The sequence below is a fragment of the Malaclemys terrapin genome, chromosome 8 (genome assembly GCF_027887155.1).
Source record: "Malaclemys terrapin pileata isolate rMalTer1 chromosome 8, rMalTer1.hap1, whole genome shotgun sequence".
Lineage (NCBI taxonomy): Eukaryota > Metazoa > Chordata > Testudines > Emydidae > Malaclemys > Malaclemys terrapin.
In genome coordinates, this window is record NC_071512.1 from 43,868,463 (window position 1) to 43,883,327 (window position 14,865).

Sequence of the window (14,865 nt, forward strand, 5' to 3'; positions counted from 1 at the left end):
GCAGAAGTGTGGGGAGCCCAGCTCCGACTGGAGACACTGGTCCAGGGGGTGACTTCAGAGACCTTGTCTGTTTTCCCTTCTCCAGCCAGAACCTTGAGTCTGGCTGAGCAGCACTCAGCACCGGACCTGGGCTGAAGGTTGTTCTAAGGTGCAGGCTTGTCCCCAGCCCACGCAGGAGCCAGTGCCACACCCAGAGTCTCTTTCCAGGCACAGGTATATTTTCCATCCATGGATAATGCCAACCAACCAGTTCCTCAGCCCACCCTGGGCTAGGGCTCCCAGGGGACTTCGCCCTTTGGTCTCTCCTGCTTTAGGGCCTATGGCAGAATTCTGCTATGCTTTTAGCTCAGCACCACCTCCCATGGCTTTCTTTCTGGAGGTGCTTTCCCCCCCGCCCCAGGTTCCCACTTCCTCCCCTCCCATGAGACTCTGGCAGCTTCTCCTAGGAAACTCCCTGCTGCCCCTGCTCCCTGAGCAGTGCCCTGCTTTACTCACAGCCTGGGTCTTTATAGCCCTAGGTGCTGCCCTGCCCGCTGAACTGGGAGCACCTGTTCTAGTACGGGGGTGCTGGACCTGCTTCATGCAAAGAGGCCTGTGACAGTCACCTCTGCATTGCCCTGATCCTGGGGCCAGCCTTCCTGAATTCGCTCTCTCCCTGCCCCCTGAACTGCAGGATGCAGGGCTGGCCTGTTTGCAGTTGGATCCTGCTGCACTTATCTCCAGCTGTAAGGACTGGTGGGTGGACTCTGATGCCTGAGTCTCCCCTTGTAAAGGCCCAGTGATGTCAATGGGAGTTACCTGTGCCCTGCAGTAGGAGAGGAGGGGCCCAAGTTATCACACCTGCCAACCAATGGGAGTGTTTTCACAGGCTAAGTAAGAGAGTGATTGGATGGAGAGGTGGGGGAGAGGTTCTCTGAGGTTATGGGACTGGGTAAGTGTTTGGTTCACTGGTTGCAGGATCCTTCTGCTCTGCAGAGGGGAACAAAACAAGGGAGACGTGCTGCAAAGCCATGACACTGGGGACACAGCGAAGAGATCACTATGCTCTAGCCTGACCTTCCTGCATAACGTGGGCTAGAGAACTTCCCCCAGAGAATTTCATGAATGCTGATGGAACTGCATCAGGAACGTGCTGAATACCCCGTGTCTGCTGCAAGAAGAAGCAGCGCTTTAGCTGTTTGGGGAACCACTGGTGTAACTGGGTCTCCCAAATGGTAATCTTCCTGCTGCATTTTAGTAGCAAAACAATCAACCCCAGTAAGGTGTGATGGTTACATCACTGTGACCCAGAGTTGAGTTCATACGGTATTCTGCTGCTGTGTCCTACAGTCCAGATGAGTTTATTGGGCAGGTAGATGCCTCTGGCATTGTTCAAGGGTGATTCTGAGCCCCATATGTTTTTATGTTGACCCCTCCCATCCCTTACTCTGCTTTCATCAACCCAGAGCTATTAGAGTTGGCAATGACCTTAGGTTACATCTAGCCCATCCTTCTCAGGAGCAGGTGTAGAAATGTGCTCTGCTGGTAGTTCTCCAAAGCTTTAGCTGGTCAACTTTTACACATCCCAGCACACACAGTGCGGCTTCCACAATTCCCTGGGGAGATGAAGACACATTCTAACAGAGCTCACAGTTAGTTTTAGCTTGTGCCACTCTGAAGTGTGCAATTGAAAGGTTACAACTCAAAGGCAGAGAATAAAAAGAGTTTCTTAAATCACAAAAGCTTGTCTTTTCTGTCGGAGATGCACATCCTGCCCTTTTCGGGAATGGAGTCAGTGCAAATATCAAGTGAATGCTAAGTGACTGTTCAGAGTGACTCTTGTTCAGCTAGTGGCAATAAACCAGCCATTGGACACACATTAAACATCAGCTAGGTGTAAAGACAGCACATTCTGGCAGTAATAAACACTTCAGCTATTTCAGAACTAATTCAGGAATGATTTCCTAGCACAGTCCTGCTGTGATGCTGAAAGCCGTGTCCAGGGGCGGGTGTGCAGTGAGACAGCTGCTGGTGACTGGCATGAAACTCATCTGATCTAGAGGAGAATTTGCAGAACACAACAGGAATTAATCAGTCCAAAAGTCTCATTTTATAGAGTACTGAGAGTTTGGCTCCAGTACCCAAAAACTCCAGCTGTTGGGTATGATATCAGATTAGCCAGTGAAGACAAGACATGTTAATTACACATTGCCTGTCTTTTAGCAAGAGGCTCCCAGCAGAGTTTCCTGTGTGATAAACCCCATATACATCCTTAAAATGATTTGTCCCTTTGGAGAGACATTACTGGCTCCAGGGGCACCTCCTCAGCTGATATAAATTGGCCTAGCTCCTGCTGAGGATCTGGCATCAAGACTCAGACCAGCAGTCCTTCCAAATAGACGGAGCTCTTTCAGAGGCTTGGGTGGAGCATGGGACTAGGGATGTGTGGTGTGGAATGAGTAGAGAAGTGATTCAATTGTAGCTGTAATGAGCTGGGTGAAATGCTTCAGGTTTTTGACCCCGAAAAATGTGACACATTTTTCACACACAAAAAATCCCAGCTCTAGCCATACCCAAGACAAGTCATTGCCACTTGGCAAACTCACTTATACTACATGCATGTGCTGGAAATCTTCCTCCAGGAAATCTCAGTTCCAAACAAGACCCCAATCATGGTCGCCCTCCCTCCCCCGCCCCCAGGTGCTACACATTACATAGCAAGCGCCTGTCCCTGCCCCCAAAGAGTTCACAGTCTCAGGGCAAGATGGCACCCTACTCTATGCATAACCCACAGTCCTCTCTGGCATTGTGGCTTCATCTCCAGGTTCTTCTTTATCTCTCATCAGGGCCATCCCTCACCTCACCCCACTGGTGGGCCATTGTGTCTTGCCCACCACAGGAGTGGGGAGAAAAAGGAGGACGGAGGTGGAGCAGTTTTAGAACACACACAAGTGGCTGTTATACCTGCGGCTTTGCCAAGCCACACCTAGTTCCACTTCCCTGAGTACTGGTGCCCCATGTCTTTTTCCTCTGGAGTGTCAGTAAGCAGACAGTAAGCAGACAGGCCCCTTCTTGAAGCAGACAGGCCCCTTGATGTAAGGCCTCAGTTCTAAACCCTATAGCTCCTTCTCTTGGGCTGCCTTTCCTAACACTCTCCCAGCACTCTTTTCTCTGGTGCTGCCTCCCCTACCACAAACTGAAAGGCCAGGAAATGGGTGGAGCCTTGACTGCATCAACAGATACTGCCCAGAACAGTTGAGCCAGCCCAAGGTGGGAAATAACCCGCTGCAGGGACAGACAAGGTCAAGGGAAAGCTTTTGCTCAAATAATCTGACACACATTTACAGCAAACAAAATAAGATGGAGGCTACAAGTGTTGTAAATCAAAAGGTAAACAATGGTGTTGGTGTCACTAGGCATAGCTACCAGGTAACTCGGGAGAGTGGAAGGCCAAAAGTGCCGATGAAGCTCTTCTGCTCTGGGCCTACCTGAACCACAGAACTCCATCTTGTGAACTCTCACCTACTTCTGTGCTAACTACTTACACGCTGAAGCAGAAATGTAAGGGTCAGCTTTTCTAGCAGACAGCTGTTTTGCTCACTCACAAACGCTGTAGTGATAAGACGAGGGAAAACTGCTATAAACAGGCCTTGCAAGGCCAAGAGATAAGCAGGCGAAGGGAAAGTTTCTAACATGCACAATGTGTACCTGCTGTAACTGTTGTCTGGAAGGAAGGGGTCAGGGTAAAATAGACAAAGGCTTGCACAAAAACTGCTTGAAATACAAAAGGGAAAATTTGTTTGTATTTGTTGCACTTGATTTAAGACATGGTGGTCTCCTAGTGCCTTTTTCAGAGCTCTGAAATAAACTTGGCTTGCTTTCTCCCCTCGATGTCTTTATTGGTGCCATGCACACTGGGCAACGAACCTCGCTGTTTGCCTCCTCGGGCCCTTTGAGCTGGCAACAGTTTTGGCGTCCCTGGGTGGGCTCGAGGCTGAAATTTAGCCTTGCCCGGATCCCTCCTGGTGGCCGACGGATTACAGCGACGACCGACGCCCAGCGCGCACCGGTGACTTCATCGGGGGCCTCGGCGGAGACGTGGTTTGCTCGACCCTGGAGGGCACAACGGTGCAACGCACTTAGACAGTAGAGAAGCAGCTGCGGGCGATGGTGGGGAACCGGTCCCGTGGATAGGGCGACGGTGCAGAACCGGACCCTTGGATAAGGTAGGAACAGTCCAGTGGGGACTTTATCTGTTTTGACCTGGGGACGCCCAGAGTCTCCCTATGGGGCAGGAACAGAGTACAGCCGTCAGGGTACAGTGTACACCCTTAGAATGCATTCTGGGGAACTGAAAAGTGTTTGGATCTGACCAGTTAATTAAAAGTAAATTGAAAAGGTTCTGTACAGTTGATTGGCCTCAGTATCAGCTAGAATGCCAAGAAAGGTGGCCACCGGAAGGATCACTCAATACAACATGATCCTTCAGTTGCTTTTGTTTTGTCAGAGAACAGGTAAATGGAATGAACATCTCTATGCATATACATTTATGGTGTTAAGAGATAGGACTGATATTTTGCACAAGTGCCATTTGACTCCGACAGGCTCGGTAGTAACGGTTGCTAAATCCCAGAAGCCTCCCACTGTTGTAATGGCAGAATCGGTATCCCCTTCGGCTCCTCCACCCCCACAGGCTCCAGAGAGTACCCCCTCAGTGGGATTGTATCCGTTAATTACTGAGAATGTGGTAGCCCGTCCAGGAACACAGGATCGTGCAGTCCAGATTGTGTCAGTGTATTCTCATGTTGCTTTTAACCCTGTACATCTAGTTGCTTTCAAGGCAGAAGCAGGGGAATTCTCGACGAATCCAAGCAGGTTTATTTCAATCTTTGAAGGGTGTCTGGCTAGCCATAAGCCTGACAGGAATAATTGCAATATACTTATGAGAACCTTGTTGTCTGAAGTGGGGCGGAATCAGGTTATAGCTAAGGCTAAGAAGAAAGGCACAAAGAAGGCATTTAAAATCATTAAAAAGGAAAGCTATTGAATACCAAAGATTGTACAAAATGGAATCCTCAGAAGTGAGTGTGCTTGTCCTGGTTTGTTGCTTCAAAGCGCTGTACAGAAGTTATGTTACTAAAAAAATGTATAATGGCAATGTGTATGTGGTTAAAAAATGGTAAATGGTTAAAAAAAAGTTGTATAAGTAAAAAGTAAAAGGTTCCTTTGTAAGTTAAAAAAAGCAAAAAAAAAAAAAGAAGCACAAAATAAATTAACTAAAAGAAAAATATAGCTAGCAGCTCAGTCATGCTAGCCTTATCCAAGGACCTTGTTCACAGCCAAGACTTGGCTGACAACCAAGAGAAAGGGGGGCCTGAATGTGCCCAAGCAACTATAAAATCTGCAAAATACTGCAAGGCACAAGGAGGACATCAAAAGGGTTAACAAGCAGCTTTGCTGGACAGTATTGGCCCAGGGATTTAAAATTCCCCCACTCTGTTCGGACAGGCTCTGGCCAGAGATTTTAAAAAGTGGGACAATAAGGACAAAGCCCTCCTTCTGCAATATGTAGATGATTTGCTAATTGCTGCTGTGAGTCGAATCCCTTCTCTTAAAGCTACTGTAAGTCTCCTGAATTTTATCGGACTCCGAGGATACAGGGTAGTGGACTGTGGGCTAAACCTCTGTATGAATGTGTTAAGAGAGCGAATTATGACCCCTTTCACTGGTCCCCAGAAGCGGACAGGGCATTTCAGCTATTAGGTGCCTGGAAACGTCCCGTGGCATACTTCTCTAAGCAACTGGATCAAGTTTCAAAGGGTTGGCCGGCATGTTTGAGGGCGGTCGCAGTCACTGCCCTAGTGCTTGGGGAAGCTGAAAAGCTGACACTGGAAGAAACTGTGCAAGTGTATATTCCCCATATGGTTCAAGCCCTACTGGATACTAAGGGTGGTCTCTGGTTCACACAGGCTTGGGTTGCTCAGTACCAGGCGAAACTGTTAGAGAATCCTGAAGTTACCCTGCAAACCTGTCCCTCCCTTAATCCAGCTACCCTGCTACCAGAGACAGAAAAGCAGGAACATGACCGTCTGAAAATCATAGATACCCACTACTCTAGCCACCCAGATCTAAAAGATCAGCCACTCCCAAATGCTGACTTGGAATGGTATACGAATGGCAGTAGTACTGTTGTGGATGGGCAAAGAAGGGCGGGTTATGCTATTGTGACACTTCATAATACCGTGGAAGCTAAAAGTTTACCTGCTGGGACATCTGCCCAACTTGCTGAACTAGTGGCCCTGACTCGTGCACTCGAGCTGGCAAAAGACAAACGGGTTAATATCTTTACTAACTCAAAGTATGCTTTTGGGGTATTGCATGCTCATGCTGGTCTGTGGAAGCAAAGGGGAATGCTAACAGCCCAAGGTTCTCCGGTTAAGCATGGGTCTCAAATTCTCCAGCTGTTAGAAGCGGTACAACTCCCCTCAGCAGTAGCAGTGGTACAGTGCAAAGCCCATCAAAAAAAAATCAAGATGTAACCAAGGGCAATGCCAGAGCAGAGAGGGAAGCCAAGCGTGCTGCTACCCTGAAATCACCAACAGAGGAGAATGCCCAAATGCATGCCCTCATCCCATCAGTAGGTGAGCTTGCAGCTCCTCAGTACTCCCATAATGACGGAAACCTGGCTGACAGTCTCAGTCTCCAGGAAAAGGAGGGATGGCTTTATTCCATAGAGGAAAAAATCCTCCTGCCCAAGGGCCTGATTCGACCAGTGTTGCAGAAACTGCATCAGACCACACACGCAGGCAGAGAGGCTCTTACCCCAGCTTATAAATAAATATTTTCTAACCTCTAGACTTAAACCCCTAGCATCACAGGTACAGGCTGAATGTTTAATCTGCCAAAAGAACAACCCTCGACCAGGAGTAGCAGTGTTACCAGCCACCCTGGAACCTACCCCAGGCCCAGGATTGGTGTAGCAAATAGACTTTACTGAGTTTCCCAGGACCCAAGGATACAGGTACCTCCTTGTCTTGGTGAATCAATTCAGTGGATGGCCTGAGGCCTTCCCATGTCGTAACAACACTGCCAAGACAGTGGCTCTTAAGTTTGTTAAGAAAATCATTCCTCGCTTCGGCCTCCCCCAGTGAATGAAATCTAATAATGAAACACACTTCACATCTCAAGTTGTTCAAAAGATATCAAGTGCTCTGCAAATCCCCTGGAAGCACCACACACCATGGCGACCACAAGCCAGTGGAGTAGTGGAACGCACAAATCAGATACTCAAGCGACACCTCTCAAAGGTCCGTCAGGAGGCCTCTCTTAGGTGGCCTGATGCTTTGCCCCTTGTGTTACTCCGCATTCGTGTTCTCCCTAAGGGTAGGTTAGGGCTTAGTCCCTTCAAAATTATGTTTAAAAGGGCATGGCCTCTGAATGGTACACTGGTTCTGGCAGGGGAGTGGGAGATGGGGTGTGGTTTTTTGTCTCAGTACATGTGCTCTCTGTCTGCTGTTCTTTCTTCTCTTCACAGATACACCAAAGATTCACAGCCTCTTCTGCTGGATACCCCGGTCCATTCCCTGCAGCCTGGTGACTCCGTTCTCGTGCGGACCTGAAAGGACAAGCCTCTCCAAGAGAAGTGGAAAGGACCCCACATCGTCCTGCTTGTTTCCCACACAGCGGCAAAGGTCAAAGGACACAAGAACTGGTTTCATCACGCTCGACTGAAAGCAGTACCCGCTCCTGAACAGTGGACTGTCCAGCCTGCTAAAAAAACTGCTAACGACAATTTGGGACTTAAGCTGTTATTCAAAAGACAGAAGCACTCCTTCTGTTACCTAATGTTTCATCCACATCGGATGCAGGATGGGAAGCCATCCCTGCAAATATGGCTATCAATACTTATTAGGCCCTGAAAATTGCCTTTGCCCGTGAGTTCAAGCTCTCCAACTGTTGGATATGTGCCCAGACTCCCCACCATTCAGCGGGATTGCCCTGGAGAGTAGTTTCCCAAAATTGGTCAGACTATTGTCAAAGGTGAATGGTTACCAGCAGTAGCACCTCTGACAATTTAAGTTTGCAATCTAACTGTACTGCAAAAGCTCCTTATAGCCTACACAATGGCTCTTGGAATTCCCACTATAGTAGCACTCTTAAGCCCCAGCCTATTCGTTTACGTTCTCCACCCATTGGTCTCATATGTTATCAGCAAGCCAGTACAAGTAATCATACCTGGTTTGCAGGCATTAGTAAGTGTAAATTTTATATTGGTCCTGGTATAAGGCTCACTGTTCCTTTACTAAATGCCACCGGTTTGCAAACCGGCGCTGCATTCTTTGCCCTTTCTCCACAAGCCACCCTACGGGACCTACAAGGTACCAATAAAAAGGCTAGTTATGGTAAAGCATTCTGGGTATATGGTAATAGTGCCTATAAATGGCTTCCTCGTGGTTGGCATGGTACCTGTTACAAAGGCTATCTCGCTCCTCCCCTCCGTGTTCTCACCAAGGCTCCCTCAGGTCGCCCTAGGTACTATCGGTCCCTAAAAGCTACCATTAAACCCATTGGTAAAAAAGACAGGTTTGGAATAATATCCCTCCCTTCCTATGGGGTGGGACGGCTAACCCAACTCTACAGAAGACTGTCTACATTTCTCACTCAGTTTGCCAATGATACCCTGGCCATAAAAAAACGCATAAGTGCTGAGCTGTACCAGCTTCGACTGCTGGCTTTGCAAAACCGCCAGGCCCTAAATTATGTGTTAGCTTCAAAAGTATGTGCCCTTATTAAAAAAAATGTTGTACCTATGTCCCAAAGTTTTCACAAAATATTAACAAGTATATCTTGTTGGCCAAACAGGCCTTAAATCAGTAAAAGGCCCGAAAAGGGGAACCCAGTATTTTAAATTCCCTTTGGGGTTAAAATACCTAGTTTAGGGAAACTAGGGGGACTAGGGAAAAGCATAGTTCGCATCTTGCTCACAGGTGTGGTAATATGTTTTGTCCTTTTCCTTTTGCTCATTTGTTGTAAAGTGCTCATATGTAAAATATGTACCTCCCATTCCCCAAAAGTTCCCTTATACCCTCTCATTAATAATCCTAATTGCATGAAGCTTAATCGCATTTTATCTTTAAAGTATAAAAAAACTCTAACAAAGATTTGTTAAGTGTTCTCAAAAAAAAAATTGTTGGTGTCACTAGGCATAGCTACGAGGTAACTCGAAAAAGTAAAAAGCCAAAAGTGCCAATAAAGCTCTTCTGCTCTGGGCCTACCTGAACCACAAAACTCCATCTTGTGAACTCTCACTTACTTACATGCTAAAGCAAAAATGTAAGGGTCAGTTTTTCTAGCAGACAGATGTTTTGCTCACTCACAAACGCTGTAGTAATAATGTTAAACACTGACAGCGTGTTGGTGTAGTGGTTCATATGTCTGCTTTCCTTGTTAAATGCAGGAGTGTGTTTTTAACATACAATATCCTCTCGAAACAAAATTAAATACACAGCACAGTTTGAAAGCAAGTGCCTATTGAGTTCTCGGAGCATAAATCACTCACTTTCTATCTCTGTCATGCTGCAGAGAATGGATAAAGTGCTGCAGACTAGGAATGCAAAAGAAATCTATTGCAGAAAAAAATCATCCTCCCAAATATACATTAGCCAAACCACAAGTGGTTTCTTCAATTTTTCCTTGAAAGTTTCATAGATCTGTGAGCTGATCTTACCATCAATTGCCCACACAACTCCTGGACTACATTAGGAATTGCAGCAATCAATCTACATTTATAAATCACCCTTCTTGCATAGCACAACTTGCAGCCTGGCACTGAGACACATGGTTAAAAGTATTGTCAGTGACAGATCCAAGGGCCAATGCAGAGCACATGAAATAGATCACAGCACCTTGCACAAACCAACAAGGAGCTGGGGTGTGCAAGGTGGTTCACTTGTGCTGACTTGCCATCTAGAGGGGTCCCCCAGTCTTCCTCATGCCAGCAGTCACTGAGTTAGCACATTCAACCCTTGGGAGGAGGCATGGTGCACCAAGTAGCATCTGCACATTCAGAAAGAAGTCATATCCAGCCTTCTTTGGTGCCATGGAAAGGATGGCTGCAACACAAAGAGCTCTTTTGGGTAGGTGCAGGACTAGCCAGGGGCCCTGCAGAGCTCTATCCTGGCCATAGGAGCTGAAAGACTGCAAGCAATCTTAAAGAGCTGCTCCAGCTACCTTATTTGCTCAATTCAGGGCCTTTTCTATACATCTGAGCAAGCCAGAGGGATTAGAAGAGGGAAGGGCTTACTGACTTTCTGGGGCAGAACAGAGCACCGCCCTCAGAGCTGTGAAGATAGATAGATAGATAATATGCATATGGACAGACGGACTACCCTAGTTCACCTATCAGCCTGTGTCCATTACAATATTAGTGTGGCGTTCGAGCTGTGGAACTGGGTGACTCATTTCCAGGCGAGTTGAGCTCCGCTCCCAGAGCTGACACACCTTGGGGTCTGCAACATCATTTTTGCAGACGACTCCAACTTGATGTTCAGAGCTTTAATGATTCATGGTTTGTGTCGGCAGGGCACTGACCCCTCTGCCTTGGGGACAAATGACAGGGAAGGGGGAGACGGATGGGAAAAAGAGGGAGAGCGAATTCACTTTGGAAGAGGTGGATTCTCCATCACTTGGAGTCTTCCCATCAGTATCGGGTTGCTGTTTCTGCTCAAGCTCAACCAGAAGTAATGGGCTTGAGGAAGGAAGCCCGGAGTGGCGTACTCTGGCCTGTGCTATGCCGGAGACTAGATAATCTTAATGGGCCCTTCTGGCCTTAAATCCTGCGAATCTCTGAAGATAACAAAGGGAGGGAGGGGCCAGGGTTAAAACGACTCAAGATAACATAACTCATGATGTTGCAAATGTCATTCACTGAGGCAATCGTCCCCACGTCATTGAACAATGATTGGCTCTAGGAGATAATTTGGTCCTTATTTTTCACATCACCATGTTCCATAGCTGGGCTACTTTAGCATCGTTAATTTTACCTCCTCATACACCTGCTTTAATCTGGGGCTTCTTTTCCCAGCAACATAGCACAAAAGCCATTTGTATTTCCCTGAGCCCCCTGGCAGCACTAACACGCTCTGCATTTCTGCTGCCCTTCCTCTCTCCCTGCACCTTAGCTGACCCCTTCTTTCCCAGAACAACTAGAGCCCAGACAGCAGCACTTCAAGCATTATTGGCACTATTTGTTCATAAACTTGCCCTGCTGTCTCAGGAACCTCTCTTCTTGCCTTGGTAAAATGAAAGATGTTGCATTCCAAATTTGGGCTTCGGAGGTGCAAATTTGCGCACCTCAAATGCCGCTACAAAAGGCATGTTCTTTAGTCAGTCATATGAGTAACAGCATGCTATATTAAAAACATGCTTTCTAGGGCAAATGCTGCTTCAGTGGCTAGTCAGAAGCGTATTTCCTTCACTGAGAGACCAAATTAATATTGGTGCCTGGCAGACATAATGATGCTGAGTAAATAACCTGCAATTGAGTTTCATTGTTATGATGCTTTTTGTTGCTGTTTTAGCCCCAAGAGAATGGCAATGAAATAGAAAGAAAGCAAATAGAAATCAGTAAGTGCCTGAAATAAATGTGTGTTTTGTGAGAGAGAGAGAGAGAGAGAGAGAGAGAGAGAGATTAATACTGAGTCATTTAGGGTGCATAGGAACACAAGAATTGCCAGACAGCATCAGACCCAAGGTCCATCTAACCCGGTCTTCTGACTCTCACAGTGGCCAGCCAGTGTGGGGTAATCTTCCCCCCACATTACTACTCATTCAAATTTCTAATAGTTAGAGATTGGTTAAACTCTGAGAAAGGAGGTTTAATATCCCTTCCAAAGTGTTTGTTAGCATTAATTGTTGTAACATCTTACCCATGTAAGTGTCCAATTGTTTTTCGAATCTTGCAAAGTTCTTGATCTCAGTGATATTCTGTAGCAATGAGTTCCGCAGTCTAATGACATTCCACACTCTAAGAGCAGACAATGAGTCTGCGGGTTTGGGATCTCTAAGTACTGACACATCAGAGAAGCCATAGTAATTCCAGTTAACCAATGGAGTGAGTCTGGATTGAAATTGAATTTGGCTCAGTTCAGTTAAAGCACAGAGATAGAAACAACGTGGCAAAGGGGGACATGGTTTAGTGAATAAAGCCTGGCTAGCACCGTAGCATCTAGTAGCTCCCAGCATGGGCCAGGATGCCATTGTGCTGGGCAGAGACGGGCCCTGCCTCAAGGAGTTTATAATCTAAGTATATGACAAGAGACAACGGCTGGAGACAGATCGGGAGCACAAGGAAACAATGAGACACTGCTGCTGAACAGGGTGGGCAGGGCTTTCTGCCCCCCCAGCAGCACGACTGCTGTCAAGTTCTTTGTGTTCTGTTCTTGCTACTACCACAAGCTTTTGTGTGACCTTGAACCATTTGTAACATTGGCCTACATCCATCACTATCACTGGTTTGAGGGGGCCCAGTTCAATTCTCACAGGCCACCAAATAGCTGCCATTTGGGTGGTTTTCAGTCACTGCTCAGCAGGACTATTAATCTGTAATCCAACCCATTTCCCTTTCTGGGCTGATTTTTCTACCTATGGGTAAGTGCTTTCTGTTTAGCAGCAGGAGGTGTATTTGGCACATCTGAGCTGATACCAGTGCAAGAGGGATTCTACCCTTTTGTAGAATACACAGGCTGGAGGTCAGTCAGGCACTGATGTGCACAGCAGTCATATTAATTTACGGCGTGTTATCATTCTAAAAAGATGTTTTAAAGACATAACATTATTGCCATACAAGGTGTGATTAGTCATGTAGAATAGAAGCATCTCCATATGGGAGGTTAACATTACAAAATACACATTAGGGTTTTTTAAATTAATCAGTATAAGCAAGAAGAATGCATTTAAAAATCTAATTTGAAAGCTCATTTACTTTAAAGAACCAGAGCGAATTAATATTAAATCCCAGAGCCATAAAGTCCATAGAGCAAACTGCCATGAGGTGAATGATGGGCGCTTCCTTTCTTTTAAAGAGTCACTTTGTGAAAATGCAGAAGAGATGTCATGATATTGTTACCAGATTTGCCAGTTACTTTGGGGTATGCTCATTTATTAGGGTTACTCTTTTGGGGCGGTGTTATGTAATTCTAACAATATACTGCTTGTGTCACTTGTGTTCTCATATGAAGCTCTACTTCTCCCTTCTGCAAGTTCCCTCCCAATGGAGCTATCCTGCAGGACCTAGGTTCCCCAGGGCTGAGTTCTTCCAGCCCCAGAATCAGACAAACCCACACACACATTAAGAGAGCGCATCTGAGAGGACCGGGTTAATCAGCACTTCCAAGCTGTCACCCTCATATGCCCTTGGACTCAGCAGGCTGGGTCAAACAGCACCTCCAAGCTGTCACCATCATATGCCATGGGCACTGCACCGGAATAGAGTACGCCTGAACAGACTGGGTCGAGCAGCACTTCCAAGCTGCCACCTCATATGCCCCAGGTTCAGCACGTCCTTATCCCCACTTTCAGTTACAATTGTTTCGGTAGTAACCCACTTGATGAGCAAACCCCACAGGATTTTTGGGCAGTGCAGGGATCTTTTGCTTAGGTATGAGAAGCCTTGCTGCAGAGTGAATGGGGAAGCCCAAAAACACCCACGAGGAGTGGGAGAGAGAGAGAGAGAGAGAGAAACAACCAGATTAACCAAGACATTTATTTATTGCCAGGTAATAACCATACAGGGGGAGTCAAACAAATAAAACAGTTATAATATTAAATCTAACTTTAATCTGATTATAAAAGTCAGGTTTAGAAAACTATAACTGATCACACAAATCAGCATCAGAACAGAGAGAGCGAGAGTGCTGGATTCTCAACACTCCGTGAAGCTTGAATCAATTGGGGTTTCCAGGTGGTGGTGGTAGCTGAGGGTCCAGAGTGCTGGAGACAGGCAGAGCCCCCAGCACAATCAGTCAGGAGAAGATGAAGTCCCAATGGAACTGATGCAGATTTTGGATCCAGGCATCAGAGCACTTACTTGAGCATGGGTAGGGGTTTTTGTAGGGAAAGAACAATGGTTCAAAGGAGAACACTAGATTTGTTTATGGGTAAACTGATGGCTCAATGGAGAATACCAAAGTTGTTTTGTTCAGGCTAGACAATAGGAACTGGTCATTCCTGACTATGGGAGGTGTTTGAGGGAGCTCAAAATGCAATTAGGCAGCTTCAGTACTTTGGATACCAATAAAGAATTCATTACTAAAATTGGTCTGATAACTACAGTAACGCCTCACTTAACGTTGTAGTTATGTTCCTGAAAAATGCGACTTTAAGTGAAACGATTTAAGTGAATCCAATTTCCCCATAAGAATTAATGTAAATAGGGGGGGTTAGGTTCCAGGGCAGCTTCCCCTACTCTACAAGCACCAGGGGCGGGGGGTTCAACCTTCAGCCTGCCCACTCCACTCCTTCCCCCTGCCCCAACCCTTGACCTGCCTCTTCTCCCCCCCGCCACTTCCTTCCCCTTTACTTTGCTTGCTGCATCCTGGCTCCTCCCCCTCCCTCCCTTCTAAATGCCGCAAGCCAGCTGATTGCCGAGTAGGGGAGAGAGGGGGAAGGTGCACCAAGTCCTTGCTCCTCCCCCTTCCCTCCTGCCTGGGGCAATCAGCTGGCTTGCCACGTTCAGGAGGCAGGGGGGACCTGCACGCCGAGTCCTCACTCCTCCTGCCTCCAAAACGCCACAAGCCAGCTGATTGCCACCGGCAGGAGGCAGGGGAGGGAGTGGAGGTGTGCCAAATCCTCGCTCCTCCCACCTCCCTCCTGCCCAGGGCAATAAGC

At 47.0% G+C, this 14,865-nt stretch overlaps 1 long non-coding RNA gene across 1 annotated transcript; it reads left to right on the top strand.

Moving 5' to 3' along the window:
* Positions 1-3,669: 3,669 nt before the first annotated feature.
* On the top strand, positions 3,670-9,267 carry LOC128842595 (uncharacterized). Its single transcript, XR_008446032.1, has 2 exons — positions 3,670-4,205; positions 7,514-9,267. It is a non-coding gene; the product is annotated as an uncharacterized LOC128842595 (long non-coding RNA).
* Positions 9,268-14,865: the final 5,598 nt, after the last annotated feature.